The sequence below is a fragment of the Mytilus edulis genome, chromosome 3 (assembly GCF_963676685.1).
Source record: "Mytilus edulis chromosome 3, xbMytEdul2.2, whole genome shotgun sequence".
NCBI classification, from domain to species: domain Eukaryota; kingdom Metazoa; phylum Mollusca; class Bivalvia; order Mytilida; family Mytilidae; genus Mytilus; species Mytilus edulis.
In genome coordinates, this window is record NC_092346.1 from 63470930 (window position 1) to 63490827 (window position 19898).

The 19898-nt window shown below is 30.5% G+C and overlaps 2 long non-coding RNA genes across 2 annotated transcripts; both read left to right on the forward strand.

The window, feature by feature from the left end:
* The first annotated feature begins 907 nt into the window (after positions 1-907).
* On the forward strand, positions 908-9542 carry LOC139517099 (uncharacterized). The gene is made up of 4 exons (XR_011663079.1): positions 908-4228; positions 4556-4623; positions 7943-8006; positions 8662-9542. It is a non-coding gene; the product is annotated as an uncharacterized lncRNA (long non-coding RNA).
* A 9-nt stretch (positions 9543-9551) lies between these two features.
* On the forward strand, positions 9552-18323 carry LOC139517098 (uncharacterized). The gene is made up of 7 exons (XR_011663078.1): positions 9552-9769; positions 10240-10307; positions 11150-11214; positions 11895-13343; positions 13880-13949; positions 14282-14341; positions 15454-18323. It is a non-coding gene; the product is annotated as an uncharacterized lncRNA (long non-coding RNA).
* The last annotated feature ends 1575 nt before the right edge of the window (positions 18324-19898 follow it).

Consider the following 19898-nt stretch of genomic DNA (forward strand, 5'->3'; position numbering starts at 1 on the left):
TTGCTTACAAGGTAATGGTGAAGTAAAAGTAACATTTCAAAATTATAATCTAATTGGATGTATCTCTTATCTATAAAAATCACTTAAATCTTTAACCAAATGGGAAAGCAATTAATTAAATCATTTGACACACTCCCTAAAAAAAAATTTCATTCTGAGTTATCTTAAAACTATCATCATTTCCCAGAGAAATTTAAATAATCATCCCTAGCGTTAAATGGTAGTAAAATCTATTTTGCTTCAGATATCTCATTCTTGGGTTAATTTTTCAACTCTAATCCCCAATAATATGCTTTCATTCAGACATTTTACAAATTCTCCATACAAATCCCCCAAAAAATAATCTTATGAAAAACTAAAATTTGTGGTTCTCATGAATAATAATAAAAAAAACTGTCAATGATAGTGAATCCACAGTATTCACTTTTTGCTTGAAAAAATTTGTAATCAAGTTTTATCATTTAGCCTCAAATGTTGTATATAAGCAACATCCATTACTTTTAAGCAAGGGAGATAACTTGTTTCAAATTTTAATTTTATAATGAAAATTCTAAAAATAATTTCTGGGAACAGGCTATTTGTTTATGTCTTCTTTGTCCATTCAACATCATATTTTTCTAAAATCATTGTAATTTTTATTCGATTTAAAAATATTTAGTAAATATTTGGTTTATAATTACGATTTTGACTTTTACCGTTCAGGAGTTATGGTTCTTGAAAGATTGAAAAATGGCTTTTCCAGTCGTGTCCGTGCATTAACTCGTGAACTGTTCGACCAAAGTTTTTCAAATTTTAATATGTTGTTACTGATGACAAAATGGAGGTCAAGTACAATGTCGATTTTGACTTTAACCGTTCATCAGTTAATTGGTTCTTGAAAGATCGAAAAAAGGCGTTTCCATTCATGTTGTTGCATTTACTCATGAACCATTCAACCTAAGCTTTTCAAATTTTAATATGTTGATACTGATGACAAAATGGATGTCAAATTTGATATTGATGATTTTCACTTTCACCGTTCATCAGTTATGGTTCTTGTGATATTAACAGGACACAAATAAATGTTAATAAATCCGGTTTGCTGTCATTGTGACAGCCTCTTGTTAAAACATTTATTAGATTCATAAACTATTCTGGATTTTTACCAAACTTGAACAGAACTTGGACAAAAGCTTCTTTCAATTAAAAGATAAAAAAAAAGACTTTAGGGACTGCTACAGTGATTTAATAAGATATACATATTATGGTTCCTATGGCACATCATCAGGATTGCAATTACAGGAAAGTACAGAATTTTGTAATGATAATTTGCATTTCACAATGACACCATCAGGATAAATTATAAATAGGGAGTGAAGGTAGATGTGAATTATCTTTAACTGGATCAAGAATGTAAAAATAAAATATGTTTTTGTAAATTTGGACGACATTTGACTTGCAATTATGTACCATTTACTATGCTGGATGTAGTACAGACTTGCTTACGGTACCATTTCAACACTGGAAATAGTACATTTGTCTGAGCGAAGCCAATTGGAAGCATGTACCTCTTAGTGAAGCTAATTGGGAGCACATACCTTCTGTCTTGTTGCGAAGCCAATTGGAAGCAGTACATATATACCTCTGTCTGCTAAAGCTAATTAGAAGCAGTACCCCCGGCAGAGTGGTCCCAATTAGAGGTAGTAACTCTGAGCGAAGCCAATTGGAAGCATGTACCTCTGCAAAATTTGATTAAACACTATTCAACAAATTTTATTTAACATTCTTTTTAAACTTGACTCCCATTATTACCTTCTTATATTTTTTATTGATTATTTTTCCTCCTGTTGACATTGTGAAGTGCAAATTATCACTTCACCATTTTGTACTCTTTAGTTTTTATTCTAGAAATTAAAACATGCCAATATAGTTTAATTACTCCAACAAACCATGAAGTATTGTTATAAGAATTATCATAAGTGAATCTTTTATAGACAATACAAATAAAAAAAATACTATGCATTTTGCTGATTATATATTTTACTGGGAATTTAACTTAATGTAACTGTAAATGTAAAATACCATTAATACTTTTTGTCCAGCCTTCAATTTTAGTTGAAAAAAATGAGACCTAGTCATCCTACATTCTGTCAGCAGCGTCGTCGTTGCCGATCACAAATATTCACTCCTTTCTAAAACTATTCTGGATTTCTACCAAACTTCGACAGAAGCTTGTTTATGATTATAAGATAGTATCCAGAAGTAAATTTTGTAAATAAAACAAATTAATTTTTCCATATTTTACTTATAAATGCCAGGATACAATACATTCACTCTGTGGTTAAAAGTTTTTAAAATTTTAATAACTTCTTAAAATATTCTGGATTTGTAAAAAAACTGGGACAGAAGCTTGTTTACGATCAAAAGCTAGTATCTAGAAGGAAAATTATTCAAAACTTTGTTCCTGTTTTTCCGTATTTTACTTATAAATGGACTTAGTTAACCTTAAATACAATCTGAAGTTAAAGTTTTAAAACATTTATTAGATTCATAAACTATCCTGGATTTTTACCAAACTTGGACAGAAGCATCTGTAACAATCAAAAGATAAGAAAAAGACTAGGGATTGCTACAGTGAATCTCAGACACTGGGTTCTGGGGAACTCTTACAATTTTTTTGATGATCAATGCAATTGAATCAGAACATAAACTAGTTTGAACTCTGCCTTTTATCCTGGGTGGGAGCCCACTCTCTTTAGAAATGGCTTAAACCACCCCTGGGGGTTTAAATAATTGCTTGTTTATCATTTGAAGATGGAAAAAAACTATTTACGTTATTACATGGGATTTGTCTCCTTTACAATTGGCCAAAAAGAGCTGTTTCCTGTCTGTGTATTGACTGGAGCTAGTTCTGACTTTTATCTTCCATTTAAGGAACCAGTCATTCCAAGAGTTACCTTGTGCTAGTCCATCTCTATTAATGTCAAGATATCAGTGATTTCTCTTCTTTTCAAACAGAGGTTTTTGGAAGCAGTCTTATGAAAAACAAAATTTTGACATCACCTGCAATTAATATGATACAGTATCAAACTTGATTTGGGATCAAAAATGTCTCTTTTGAATTGTAAATTTTGGAACTTTTTTCTTCAGTTATTAAAGTTTAAAATTTAATGATTTTTATCAAATGCAATTTGAATTTGGACAATTGTTTTTTTATTCTAAAGAATCAGCATTTTTTGCCATTTCTTTAGTTCACAATTTTTCTTTCTAAATTTGGTCCTAAAAAGATTTTCTACTTCATACCACTATTTTGTATTTAATAAAAAATTTGTATTTTATATTTTCAGTGTTTCTTGTACCATCAAAACTTCAATGAAAGATTGCACTCATGTTAAAGTTGTGTAACTCCTAGTATGAAATTGTTTGAGGAATTTTTCCCACTTTTATTAAAATTTACAGACGGTACCAGTTTTGTGTAATTATGACTTAACTGCAGTTTGAAATGTTAATAATTTTTCTAACTTTTCTTGAATTGGGAGCTTTTTATCTAAAATCTTTTTAAGAAGGTTGACCTTTTAAAATTCCATATACCGTATTTAAATTTCAGTATTTAAAAGACCATTCTCCATTGTTAAAGGAAAATATGAATTTGCACAACTGAGCTTCTTCAGGCTATGATCAATTTTTGGAGTATAATTTTCATGCTTTTGATGTGCATGATGATAAACTTAAAAGAAGGGATATTTTATTAAACTATGCTCCAAAATATTAGAAAATGTTTGTGATTTATAGGTGTTAGCCAATTACTATTCTGTTCTTTTTTTATTACCTCTTTTTTTAGGTCTTTACATATCAGATGTCTCCAAACTAATATAAGAGCTATTATTTAGAGCTCTCTAAATAAAAGAAAATACAGGTTACCAATTTAGAAGCACACCTGGTATTTTTACTGTATTTTATGTATGAATTAAAAATATTATTTGTATATTACATTGAGAATTACTTCAACTGTCATGAATGGAAAAAGAAAATATTGTGAGATGCTTTGGAACATTCTTGGGACATTTGTACACTTGATTAAATACAATGGAAAGGACATTTCGTTAAGTGCATAAATTGGATTCAGTGAACTGACCAGCACAAATAATTATGTTGAAAAGCATGAAAAAGTAACCATGGTAGCAGCTCAAAGGAAGATGGTTAAATAAATCTTCAACCAAGTCTGAGGCTTTACCAAGAATATAAGCAGGCAAGTGTAATTAAGTCAAACAAGTTCTATACATTCTATACATTATTTGATAAAAAGTGTATATTTAGAGCATACAACTCATTGTAAAATGTGCAGATGATTTACCTTTATGAACAATAAAATATGTTTAAACCATTATTTTTGTGGAGTTGAAATTCAATAAGTAAATTTATAAAACTTTATTTTTTTTTTCATCTTTTGCATTGATTTTACAGTTATTGATGTTATACTTTTGTGTACACGTAGTCAGAAATCCGATCAATATTGGTAAATGTAGGGGAAATGGAAATAAGTAAAGTATATAAATTGTCAATTTTTATATTTTAGGTTCTTTCTGTGAGATGTTTTCATGGTGTGGGAATAAGACTTGGTGGTCTAATACAGCTAATATATAGGTAGGTACCAGTATACAGTTTCGAAAGAAGAAAGAAAAAAAGATAAATATGTAGTACATGTATAAAAATAACCAAAGAGTAAATAAATCTGGAATTCCACTGGAATCCCTGCTGGAATTTTGAGGTGATTCCAATTGGGATCCCACCTTATTCCACCGGGATAAAATTTCGGGAATCCCGCAAAAAAAGCCGGTATCCCGATGTTAATACGGGTGGAAATATACTGGGATCCCACTGGGATATTGTGGGATTTCAATTGGGATCCCACTGGGATAAAATTTCGAGATTCCCGTAAAAGAAGCGGGATCCCAATGTAAATGTACTGGGATAAAATTACGGGATTCCTGTGGAAATATACTGGGATTCCCGGGGATAAAATTACGGAATTCCCGTAAAAGAAGTGGGATCCCGATGTAAATCCCTGTGGAAATATACTGGGATTCCCGTGGGGAAAAAACGCTTGATCCATAAAATAAATCCCAGTAGGATATGCATGCACCACTGGGATTCCTAGGTTATTTATGCAAAAGGATGCGTCTGTCAGCGTCCGTCGTCGTTAACTTTTACAAAAATCTTCTACTCTGAAACTACTGGGCCAAATTTAACCAAACTTGGCCACAATCATCATTGGGTATCTAGTTTAAAAAATGAGTGGCGTGACCCGGCCAACCAACCAAGATGGCCGCCATGGCTAAAAATAGAACATAGGGGTAAAATACAGTTTTTGGCTTATAACTCAAAAATCAAAGCATTTAGAGTAAATCTGACGGGGTAAAATTGTTTATCAGGTCAACATCTATCTGCCCTAAAATTTTCAGATGAATGGAACAACCTGTTGTTGGGTTGCTGCCCCTGAATTGGTAATTTTATGGAAATTTTGCTGTTTTTGGTTATTATCTTGAATATTATTATAGATAGAGATAAACTGTAAACATCAATAATGTACAGCAAAGTAAGATTTACAAATAAGTCAACATGGTCGAAATGGTCAGTTGACCCCTTAAGGAGTTATTGCCCTTTATAGTCAATTTTTAACCATTTTTCGTAAATCTTAGTAATCTTTTACAAAAATCTTCTCCTCTGAAACTAGGGGGCCAAATTAATCCAAACTTTGCCACAATCATCTTTGGGTTATATAGTTTAAAAAAATGTGTCTGGTGACCCGGCCATCCTACCAAGATGGCCGCCACGGCTAAATATAGAACATAGGGGGAAAATGCAGTTTTTTGCTTATAACTAAATAATCAAAGCATTTAAAGCAAATCTGGTAGTTAAATTGTTTATCATGTCAAGATCTATCTGCCCTGAAATTTTCAGATGGATCTGACAACCGGTTGTTGGGTTGCTGCCCCTAAATTGGTAATTTTAAGGAAATTTTGCAGTTTTTTGTTATTATCTTGAATATTATTATAGATAGAGATAAACTGTAAACAGCAATAATGTACAGCAAAGTAAGACCTAAAAATAAGTCAACATGACCAAAATGGTCAATTGACCCCCTAAGGAGTTATTGTCCGTTTATATAGTCAATTTTTAACAATTTTCATAAAATTTGTAAATTTTTACTAACATTTTCCACTGAAACTACTGGGCCAAGATCATTATAGATAGAGATAATTGTAAGCAGCAAGAATGTTCAGTAAAGTAAGATGTACAAACACATCACCATCACCAAAACACAATTTTGTCATGAATCCATCTGCTTCCTTTGTTTAATATTCACATATACCAAGGTGAGCGACACAGGCTCTTTAGAGCCTCTAGTTTATCCCCTGAAGATAAATAACTTGCAACTTATTATTTTCACCAAATAAACATTCATACAACTGAATTAAATTTTTACATACCTACCAGTTATGCCTGTTATGTGACAACAAGTTTATTCATTTCATTGTATATGTTAAAAATAAATATATTTTCAGTTTATGCTTTCAGACTTTCTGATGTTGATTTGCTCAAATACAAACCATAAAAATCATAGTTCCTCAATAAATTATATTTATAATCATTATATACACATATACACATGTTAGATTAAATTATTAATGCACTTATCTGAAAACATCTTGGTCCTCCATGAATCCGCGTATTCAGATTTTGATGACTTTTTTACCAGGACACTAACGTCGAAGTGACGATATCACCCCATACTATATCAGCCAGAAGTTGATCTGTCTCTGTAACGGTATTATAAATAAATTAAGGGTATCGCATAAAAATATAAGTTGCTGGCCAGTTTTGACTAAATATAAGAAAAAAATACTTTATTAATCGGCACAGGGTGCATGCGGATAAGTCAGTGGCGGCATTATTTAGGACAGTATTTTCTAGGGTCGAACTGTTCAGTACAATTGAAAAAAAAGCATGCGGTCATGATTTTTTTTTACATTTTACATACGTTGAGAAACCAACGTTTTACAATGTCGATCATTATCTATCATTGATGCCAAACGACAACGAATAGAAACGCACTTATGTGAACTTGGGGAACATCAGAAACACCCAAGCTTGTCTGGCAAAACACCCGTTGACATTTTTTGGATGCCCTGCCATTTTATTCGCAAAAATCTCGGCATTTTTCTGACTTTTATATCATTAAGTGATTGGCTTCACCTGACAGCTTTGGTGTCATACACATTGTTAATTAACACCAATAACCTGTAATCTGTTATCAGAGACATATATGTACACAAACCAAACACTTACATATTTTCATCAACATGAATTATGGTTCATACGTTTTCACGTTTCAACTAGACTGGGATCCCAGCTTCAGACAGTTATCCCGATTGGGATCCCAGCTTTAAACAGTTCCGATTTGGATCCCAGCTTCAGACAGTTACCCCGATTGGGATCTCAGTGTCCAATATTTATCCCGTTTCATCTAGACAGGAATACCGGCTTCAGACAGTTATCCCGAATGGGATCCTAGTTTCAGATATTTATCCTGAATGGGATCCCGACTCCAGCTGCTTATCCCGGCTTATCCTGACAATTTCACCGGGATTTCATTGGGATCCCGTTTTCGTTTTCTCTTCGGAATAAGATCCATTTTTTACTTTCCTTGTCTTGAAATAATCAAACACTAAATTTCTGTTATTTATTTCTACCCTCTCTTTTGATATCAGTACAAATACAATGTATAGTGTAAATGGAAGGATCTAACATGATTATTTGGTTTGTTATGTTGTTGGATTGCTGTCTAGTCAATATGTTCTCAAGTACATGAATATAACCCATTTCTTTTTAATTTTAATACAGTAACAAGTGATCCTTTTAAACGATTTTATTAATAATATGACAACATTTTATATTTCAGATTAGCTTCACAGCTTGTCTGTAAGGATTGAAGTTGGGAATGGGCATTGGAGCTGGCTTTTATGGTAAGAACCAGTATTTAATGAATTATTCAGCAAAGAGCATGTACAAACCTAGTTCTTCATTATGCTAAGAAGTATTATACTTTAATTATGCAGAGAAGTAGTATACTTTAATTTTTCTTAAAACTATAATCGTATATATAATCTGGAAGGAGGACATTAGGAGGTATGAAGATAAATAAAGGAAATAAAAAATTATACTGTTACTTAGAAAATCTGTTTTCTAAAATTGTTCCCATATATAAAGTAAAGAAGATCATTGTCAATGAAATAACTCTCTCAGAGACCAAATGACATGGATGTAAGCAACTTATGGTCACTGTATGGCCTTCAAGAATGAGCAAAACATATACTTTACAATTAACTATGAAACAGAAAGTAGGCGACATGAAAAAATGTGAAGCAATTCAAACAAGAAAACCAACAGCTAGATTTATGATGAAACAATGAAATAATAACAAATATGTTGAACAACAACCAACTACTTGTCATCCCTTGTTTGCTAAAGAAGACTGGTTGTTTGTAAATTCATGTCAACACATCACTTTAAAACAAAGTAAATCAATTTTCTATGCATCATCAATGCAATAACCAGTTACTGATCCCTTTCCATTGAATATTGTTCTGACAGATATTAAAATGCATATTTCTTTTTCAGGTGACTTCAACTGTGGCTGCAGGAAATTATTGTGCAATACAACTGAAACAAAAAAGAATGTAATTCAGACTATTTTTGTGTATGATTGAAAAAATGTTATAATTTTTATCACAAATAAAAAAACAAAATGTAAAGATTCTCCATTTTCAGCAAGACTGGAAATCGTATGCTAAATTGATACTTCCTTAATTTCACGATATAACTTGTAGACCTACTTGAGACTATCTTAATAATGGTTCATGTGTATTCAAAACATTTCCAGTAGGTTAAGAATGGAGAATCTTAAAAAAAAAAAAAAAAAAAAAGAAATGTATTTTTTTATTTTTCTTATTTGTATGATATAAATATTTTTTCCAATGTTTTGTTATTTGTAGCATTGTTTTTAGCTCAAACAAATTATTTCAAAATAATCATAGTAAAGAAACATCCTGGTGAAAAAAGATTGATTGATTTTTAGTGTTACTCACCACTTTGATTATATCTTGGTGACCATTTTTTTATTGGTTGAGAAAGTCAGAGTAATGGGAGAGAACCACCAACTTGAAGGTGCTAAATATTTTTTGTAAATGTTTGAATACTTTATATCAAATTATTTATTTTTAATTATAGCTCTACCAGATTGTATTTTTGTTAGATATAGCAATGATGTGGAGTCCAAACAGGTGAAATTTTTGGCAAAGGGAGGTAATTTATTATTCCCCTGTTTAACTCCTTATTCTTGAAATTTCCTCATGGTAGGGAATATATAACTATTTACTTTAATTTCACATTTGTACAAGTTTTGGGTTTAATATCAGATGTATACTAGCTAATAAGGACTACTATTCAGAGTTCTGTAAATAAAAAAATGTAAACAGAGCTCTAGATAATAGATTTGAGGGTGGGAGTTACTTCTTGTAGAATTGATTTGGTGAAATTTTCATGATAGGAGATTAATTGAAAGTGCATCTGATATCTTTATTCATTTCTATAAATAATAGACCAAAAAATGACAGATTGACAATCAGATAATGATGACAGCCACCCTGGCAGCCAGGAGAGCAGTTCTAAGGAAGATGGTCAATAAAATCTTCAACCAAGTCTGAGGCTTTACCATGAAATTGAGAAGGCAAGTTTTTTGAAGTCAAACAATTTTTATACATTTTCTAGAAATATTTGATAAAAAGTGCATATTTATCTTTCTTTTCTGCGTGAAAAACATCTTTGAAGAATGTATTTACCAGTTTAATATTTTGAGATACCAGTTACATTAACAAGAATTTCTATCACATTTACTGGAGTAAATCCTGAGATAGGAATTATATCTCAAGGGGAGACTAGTTTTATTAACAGCAACATTTGTTCATTCAATGGGAGACAACTCATTTTCATTATTCAAATTAGTTGAGTCAGTTGAAATTCAAATCATAAAACTTTGACAATTTTGTTTTGTTTTTCAATCTTTATAAATTTTACAGAATATGTGGATGTTATACTATTGGTACATAAAGTAAGAAATCAGAACAATTTGTAAAGTAATCTTCAGGTTGACATAGAAATTGGTTTGTAAAATTAATAAATGTGTTAATTTCTTTTTAGGTACTTTCTGTGGCATGTTTTCATGGTGTTGGAATAAGACTTGGTGGTCAAATACAGCTAATATGAAGGTAGGTACCAGTATGTTAATCCTGTTTAAAAAAAATAATTCTATAAATAATATTATTTGGAAATAAATACTGACTAGGGTTAAAGGTTTATAAAAGTTTGGTCAACAGTATACTCTTTATTTTCTCAGTACCATATGACAATGTTCACTTGGCAAAATATGGCCTTATTATAGATTTTAAATTTCAACTTTCATTATAGAATTCCAAAAAGGCCCCAATTTGGTTCTTAAATGGATATATCAAGAGACTAATGGCGACATAAAAGAAAAAGCTTCTTTATAATACACTGTAGACTCCATCATTAGCTAAATTGGGAGATATTATCAAAATGCGATGTTCTTACCTAAAAGCTTAAAGAATACCTTTGAATCAAAATGTTACGTAACCTACAGGTGCCAAGGGTAATATTTAAATTACAAGACATACTCTTACTGGATCAAGGAAAATGAATTATGCTGAAAAATGTTATAAATTGTGAAAAATTGTACCTTAATTGGCACTTTTGCGAAAACACCAGAATTGCATAATCGAGAGGTCATAACTTTGTAGTTTATATTGTTACATGCCAAAAAAAGAAGTGGTTATTTTGTATCAAAAATGATACCACAACAATTTATATGTAGCATTTGGACCTGAATTAAAAAAGATTAAAATCTTATGGCCAACTTTAGCCCTTTTAAACCTACCGCTTTTAAGGATTGAATTGGGTTGTTGGATTGATGTCTTATCAATGTTCTCAAAACCTGTCACATGTATATAACCCATTTTATATAAAGTAGATATGGTATTCCAGAAGTGATCCTTTAAGACAATTTTGATTGACTAAGCATTTTATATTTTAGGTTAGCACCACAGCTTGTCTGTAGGGATTGAAGCTGGGAAAGGGCCATTGGAGCTGAATTTTATGGTAAGAACTAAAAAAAAGATTGAACTATTCATCTAAGAGTATGTAAATGCACCATGGACTTTTTTATGTACACATGTAGATCTAACATTTAAAAAAAAAAGATCTAATTTAAAAGTTTATTTATAACAGTAATCTGGATAGGGGTATATAAGAATAAAGAGATGTTATATGATTGCCAACTACACAACTATCAATAAAAGAAGCAAATTACAGTCACCGTAGAACGTTCAGCAATGAACAAGTATCTATATGAATGTAAATAATGCAACTGGTTGAAAATCACAGTAGGAACTCAGTGTATTCATAATTTTAATCTCTGATGCATAACTTTGAAGGCAGATTTTTCTGAAATCGGGATTATTAATATTGCATATTTATCCATTTATTAAAAAATCAAGAATAGATGCAATAATTTGTGAATTTACAGTACCAGTTCTAAAGTAAGCTATAAGAGGTACTGAATATTACAAAATGTCAAACAATTTTAAACAAGAAAACCAACACATTGATTCATGAAAAAGAATAATCGAAAAAAATAAACATGACACACACCAACCATTGGTTAGTTTTTCATCCTTTAGTATTAGCTAATAATTGTATGATTATATAGTTTAAATTTTGATAAAGGCTTGATCATATGTTTTGACAGATATGTTTAAGAATATTTATTTCTTTTTCAGGAAACTTTGACTGTGGCTGCCACATAGAATGATTATTTGATATAACAGTGAAGAAAGTTAGTCAGAAAACTTTTGTATATGTTTTATATGTTTTAGAAAATGTAATTTTTTACAACAACAAAAAAAAAAAAAAAAAAGAATGTGTAAAGATTCACCACTTTCAACTAGATTGGAAGCTTGTATTTAAAATTTCAAAATTACTCTTACTTTTCTTGTCGTACTTATAGAAACTGAACATTATATGTTTCATAATTTAGATCTTATTCGTTATTTCCCCAACCCCCTGTAACTTTTTTTTTTACTTTGAAAATGAAATGAAACAGAAACAGTTTACTTGTAAACTTAATAATGGTCTGTCTAGTCCAAAGGCTTTCAGTCGGTTAAGAATGGAGAATCTAAAAAAAAAAAAAAAAAAAAAAAAAAAAAAAAAAAAAAAAATAAAAAAAAAAAAAAAAAAAAAAAATTGAAAAAGAATATATTGTGTTTTTGTGTTTCCTGAATTGTTACATATTTTTCCAACTTTTTGTTATTTTTTTGCAGTGCTTTTATCTAAAAAATTAAAATTATTTCACTAGAAGCAGAGTAGAACATATTGGTGAAAAAAAGATTGATTGATTGATAGAAATTTTGGTGTATAATGCCACTTTCAGCCCAATTTGTAATATCTTGATGGCCATTTTTTATGGGTTGAAAAAGTTAAAAGTAACAGTAGATACCCACCAACTTTTCCCCCAGGGAACTGTCAATCCTAGTCAATTAAGCTTGGTTGGGTTTGAATTCTCAACCTCATTTTGACATGCTAGAGATACAATAATACTTCTTAGACCACTGCCACTAAGGCCCTTAGGTAAAAGTTAAGGTACTAAATTAGTTTTTGAAATGTGTTGTAGTTTTTACATACTGTATTATTTTTTCATTTTAATTATACTATATTTTGTATTGTTGTTAAATATAGGAAGAATGTGGAGTCTCAACATTGTCATATTTTCAAGGCAAGGGGAGGTAATTTCCTTGTTATATTCCTCATACTTTAAATTTCCTAAGTGTTTATAGGGAATATAACTTTTTTTTATTTAAATATTTACTTTTGTACACATTTTCTTTAAATATCAGATGTATACTAGCTAAAATGACTATTATTTAGAGCTCTGTAAATAAAAAAAAAAATGTAAGCAGAGCTCTATATATAGATAATAGATTTGGATGGTTTGAGAAATAGTGGGTAACTAAAATTGATGAGGGGAAATTTTCAAAAAAACTGATTTTGTTCAAACTGTAAAGTGCATCTGATATTTTTTTTTTTATACATGTATAATGTTATTTCTGAAAGCAAATGGACAATAAGATAATGAGGACATGGACCTCCTTGGCAGTTATGATAGCAGCTCTAAGGAAGATGGTCAATTATATCTTCAACCAAGTCTGAGGCTATACCAGGAAAAATCTGTGGTGAGTTGAAATGTTCCACAAAATTTATAATAATATTATTATAGACTTTTAAAACTTTTTATTTATTAAGGGTTTTTGTGTGATATTGAAGATATCTGCATCATTTCATAACATTTTTTTATAACTTGTATTTAAGGAAAATGTTTTCTACCTTATGTATCAAGTCAATATTTTGAAGATATTATATAACAAATTCATAAGAAATGATACAAGGCATAATTATGTTTCTCTTCTTAAGGTGGTACCTAACACTAACTCTGTAAAATCAGCAGAACGTTTTAATGAAGTTGTGTTCATATGGGAATATTAAGCTTTTCAATGATCAAAATAAGTGTTTGTCAAACTGCTATATAACCAGTGTAATTTTTCTGATTAAACGGTAGGTTCAAATTTTTTGAAATTTTTATATTTTTGTCAAAGGGTCAAAGTAAATACTTTGTCAAAATTTTAAGAAAATTAAAAAAGCCAAATTGATTTTAGTTAAAGTGTTAGGTACCACCTTAATTTTATCTTTTAAACATTTTTTTTTATTTCAGGTTGTTGAAATTACAATGTTTTCCTGGTGTTGGGAGTAAGACATGGATATCTGATATTGTTAACATGTTGGTAGGTATTAAAGCTTTTATTTTTTATAATTTTAATAGTATTTGACATCAATTAATTTTTTGAAGGTTTGAAATACTATACAATATGATGAAATACAAGTTTATTTTTTGCTAACTTAATAAAAATGAAAATGTAAATCGGGAATGTGTTGGAGAGATAAAAAAAAAACCAACCTTACAAAGGGCAAAAAACATAACCAGTAGTTTGATTTTGAATACCAATTATTTTCTTGCAGAATTTTGTTTGTTATCTGAGAACTTTTAAACAATTATTATGATGTACATATATTTTTTGAAAGTTGAGAATAACTGACCTTGAACTTTGTTTTACAGGTTAGCATCACAAGTTTTCTTGGGGTTACTTGCTTGGGGAGTTATTAGAGCTGTTTTAAGGTGAGAATTTATTAATCAACAAAAAAATTAAATTTATTTATTATACATGTATCTAATTTTGAATGCCCCTAGATATCTATATTTCTATCCTAAATATATGTCAATGTAAAATGTTGTACCTTTACTTTAGAAGTGTATCTATATTTACTGATTTGTCTCCCTTGCCCTGAACAAAATTAGGCCCGAGACTACAATTAATTCTTTTATCAGTTCTTTATAACGTTTTGTCGCATTAAAAAAGATTTGCCTATTCTTTTTGTCTAATTTTTGTTGTGTGCAATGTACAGTTCAAGTCCAAAAATATATGCAATTTTCAGAAAAATTGCATGTTTACATCATACAAATTTGGCCAATACACATCCATACCCCTATAGGCAAGTGAAGAGATGTTCAGAAAAGTGTAAATACTACCTTTTTGCACCTGCCCGAATCACTCTTTCATTATCAAAATCAGTTAAAATAAAACATCCAAAAGTTTATTTCTGAGCTCTCTTCTTTCATTTCCACCCCAGAAAAACTAAGAAATATATGAGAAAGGGAAAGAAAAGAAATAAAGAAAAAATACACTATAATTAAAGGGAACTATATTCATGGACAACGAAAAGTGGGGTCATTAATTGTGGTCTTGGGCCAGATGTGAAGGGGAGATAATCTGATATCAAGTAAAACCTAGCTATCATAAAAAAGATGATCATGTATGATAGCTGCTTTACATTCAGTCATTCATATTTTCATTACAAATTTCAAAAGAATTTATTCCTACTTTTTATCATGGAGAAAATTTTGTTTTAGATCCCAGTAAGGGTCAATAAAACAACAAATAACAAAATATTCATTAAATTTTACTTTTTATTAAGTGAACTTACCAGCAGCTTCTGCATTCACTGTGTTAAATATTTCCAATAATTGCTCAGGTATATGATGTCAAGTCTCATAATTGTAAAGTTTGGAAAATTTATTTTTGTGTATTGACAGATTTCAGTAAAATGAAGTAGCAAAAATAAGAAGAGTTTTCACATTCATTGATATGGTTTTTTTTAAATTGAATTTTATTATATACCCTTAAGATTATTTTGATAAAATAATTGAAACTTAACTTTATTTCTTTTCAGTTGAAAGTGTAACAGTTGCTGCCTTGTGTGGTAAAATCCTCCAACAATAATCCTGCAAACAATCGGATGAACTGTTACTATCTCTATTGGAACAATCTGTAGACAGTAGTCTTGTAAGCAGAATGAGTTTTTGTAAACAAATTGTATTTTTATTGCTATATTGAATTTCAAATTATAGATTTTTTTTTATTTATATTACTTGCATTCAATTATTGTTTTGTGGTTGATGAAAAATTAAACTGAAATTATTGTTATTTGAGGGGTCCCAAAGGTATGCCATATGGTTTCTCAAAGTATCCACACGACGTACATAGGTTAACATATATTTTTAAGTTATGTACATGTAAGCCTTACAAGTGCTTTGTGAAATGAATTTTGTCGGTTACAATCCAAAATAGTAGGATTTTGATGGCCAAACACTATGAAAAGAGAATATGAAACTGGTCCCCTGTTAAATATTTTAACTACTAAGTTTTTGACCCCAAATAAAAATGTTTGGGTTTTGGGTTGGGTTTTACTCCACTGACTGCCTAAGAGGGGACCAGGCCCGCCCAAGTGATTCCCTTTATATTCAACAATTTTTTTCCCACAAAAGGGGGGGGGGACCCTCTAAACCGCCTCTGCAATGGGAAGATTTGTGTTTTCTGTCTGTTTGTCCATCATCATCTCTCATCCACGGCTTATAAACTATTGGTAGATTTTCATTGAAACTTTCAGATTATCTTCTGTAACTAATGGCAGTGTGTATTTTATTTTATTATATTAAAATGACATTTTGGGGTTCCCAATTGAAAGAATGGACCTTTTAAATACTTTGTTTTAACTTTTGGAAGCATCTCCTATAATGAGTTAATCATATGAAGGATAGGTCAGTTTGAAATTTTTTTATTATGTTTTTATCCTGCTTTTAATCTTGTCTTAACAAGTTGGATCTCATTATGACAAAATTGTCATGACATTAATACAAATTTGCAATATATTGTACTTCAAGACAATAGTATATTACCACTGTAGCTTTGAAGTATATATAAGGTTTGCTATAACAACATTTGTGTTTTATATGATTTTATCTGATTTTAGTGGTTTTTATCTGATTTTATTTGTTTTTATTGTAAAATCTTGTTATACCAAGCCTTAATATGATTGGGTTTGTTTGGAAACTAAAAAAATTTACTTTTACATGCAGATATTTATTTTCATAATGAGATCTGACATTTTCATGCTTTTAACTCTCTGTTACATAAACATTCTATTTCACCCTTCAACTATTGATGCAGTCCTTAGAAGATTGATCAAATTGTTAGATTTGTGGATGCAAGTTGAGAATCTGCTCAAACTAAATCTATGTTGATATCAGCTGAACTAACCTATACTTCTATATGAGTAATAAGATATAAGAAAAGAAAAAATCCATTCTTTGATTAGAGAACCTTTAGAAGTTATAAAAAGTAGTACACAATGTCGACAGAGATTGAAGATTATTTGAAAGTATCGGGAAAGTCCCATTTAATCTTGATAATTGTGGGTTAAAGTTGAAGGTAGATGAGCAAACATATCATACACTGAATCACTATACCACATTTTGGCCTAATGCATAAATCAGACTTTAAAATAATAACTGAACACTAGTTATCTGCCTTCATGGGTTCCATAAATAAATATAGAAATATACTACTTAATTTTAAAAACAAATAGCTTAGAAATTTGGAAGGAGTAAAGAAACTATATAGTTTAAAACAGCTTGAGGTTAAAATGTGAATGAATGAAATGTAATCTGTTCACTGGAGGATCCAGAAATTTTCATAAAGGGGAAAAAAGGGGGGTGCTCACCGGTTGTTAGAGGGGCCTCCTCCAGTGGTACTTCAGTGATTTCCTAAATAATCAACCAAATTTTTCCCACCTCTGCTATTTCAATGGTAATCTAATCATTTTTGCACCGATCAAGATATTTAGTTTGTTTTAATTACCCAGTAAATAAGTTGAGTAATTCTCAAAAAATAATTTGTACATGCATGTTTTAATATTTTTATATTATAGCTTTTACCACAGTTTTACATTGTATAAGAATTGTATTGTTTTTGGATGTCATTTTTAAAAGTTGAGACAAACTGAGGATTCTTTTTTATATGGAATTCTATTATTTATTTATAAGTTACGTAAGGACTAGAAAGCCTTAAGTTTATATATTAAACAAAGAATAGTCACTAAATGATTACAAAATTTATTACATGTATCAAAAAATTTACATGATTTTATTTTAATTTATAAACTTTTATACATAATTATATAGACTTCAGGAGCCTGTAATTCAGTGGTTGTCGGTTGTTTATGTGTTACATATTTGTTTTTTGTTTTTTACATAATTAAGGCTGTTTTTTTTTTTGTTTAAATTGTTTTACATTGTCTTATCAGGGCCTATTATAGCTGACTATGCGGTATGGGCTTTGCTCATTGTTGAAGGCCGTACGGTGACCTATAGTTGTTAATGTCTGTGTCATTTTGGTCTTTTGTGGATAGTTGTCTCATTGGCAATCATACCACATCTTCTTTTTTATATTATAAGAAATTACATTAGGATTATTTCCCCCAATAATAAAAACAACCAGGAAAATAGATAGTATCCTCAGTACTGTCATTTATTTTGCATTATTGTAATATTTTGCTACTGATACCAAACCCATGATGCAGATCCTTTTCCTCCTTTTTATTTAAAGATAATTTACAACCATGATCAAAAGCATATCACAAGTAACTGTTTGTTTGATATTTACACACATCTTAAAAGAAGCAGATTGTGTTTGGTTTCATTTGGTTATTTTGTATCATGTAGGATCATAATAATTGGTAATTAAAATTTATTTGGAAAATCATCTTATCTTAATTGTATCAGGATGACAAGTAAAGGGGGGAGAGGTTTCTGTGGTCGAGGGTGTGACACATGCAGATGCTTTAATTATATTTAATTATATTTAGTTATATTTATTTATATTTAATTATATTTAGTTATATTTATTTATATTTAATTATATTTATTTATATTTAATTATATTTCCATCACTTGGCGTCTATCATCATCATGGGCTTGGCAGTGTATCATCAGCAGAACTTAGGGATACTTAACAGGGTTGTCTTTTTTAAAACTTTATTGTCCAAACTTTAAAGGTGCTGGATAGCTTCATATTTGTATCAAGATGCCAAATGGTCATTTTATTTGACTAGTTACCCCATTTTTATGTGTAATATGGACAACTATATTTGGTACAAATGTATATGGATTCATTGCTTAGGTATACATATAAAAAAGAAGTGGTGCCATTCCTAATGGGACAACTCTTGTGAAGAGGCCAAATGACATTTACAACTAAGGAGTCTTATACAATAACATCAGTGGTCTTGTATTAGTGTGTTCACCTGTTGGAACTCTGGCATGTTAAAACCTAAACGACTCAACAATTGGTATTTGCTGCTGCTCTTCTTGTGGATTGCACAAAGCAGGGTTAATATTCATGTACCTGTCCTGAATATTCATTTAATTGCCAAAGGACTTTTAACAGCTGTCCATCATTACCATCATGAGAGATCGCCTAGCCTTACAAAGTCATGGTTCAGTGATTAATGTTCAGTTTTGGGATTAGGTATTTGTTTCTCTGAAACTAAGTAATTCATTTTGTTTATTCAATGAATAGAATAATTGTAGGGTTCACACGTCTGTCTAACAAGGTTCATCTGACCTTGACCTTATTTTCATGGATATTGTAGTCCATAATTTTTTTTTTTTCGAGCCTGCAACTTTTGTCACAGAAAGCTTGACATAGGGATAGTGATCTGGTGGCCGCAGCAGTGTTAGCTAACTTCTTAAAAGCTTTATATTTTAGAAGGTTGAAGACCTGGATGCTTCATACTTTGTATATAGATGCCTCATGTTACAAAGTTTGCGTCAGTCACATGTCCAATGTCCTTGACCTCATTTTCATGGTTCAGTGACTACTTGAAAAAAAAGTAAAGATTTTTTGTAATGTTAAATTCTCTCTTATTATTAGTAATAGGATAACTATATTTGGTATGTGCGTACCTTGCAAGGTCCTCATGCCCGTCAGACAGTTTTCCCTTGACCTCGACCTCATTTCATGGATCAGTGAACAAGGTTAAGTTTTGGTGGTCAAGTCCATATCTTAGATACTATAAGCAATAGGTCTTGTATATTCGGTATATTGAAGGACTATAAGGTGTACATGTCCAACTGGCAGGTATCATCTGACCTTGACCTCATTTTCATGGTTCAGTGGTTATAGTTAAGTGTTTGTGTTTTGGTCTGTTTTACTTATATTGTATGCAATAGGTCTACTATATTTGTTGTATGGAATGATTGTAAGGTGTACATGTCTAGCGTGCAGGGGTCATCTGACCTTGACCTCATTTTCATGGTTCAGTGGTCAAAGTTAAGT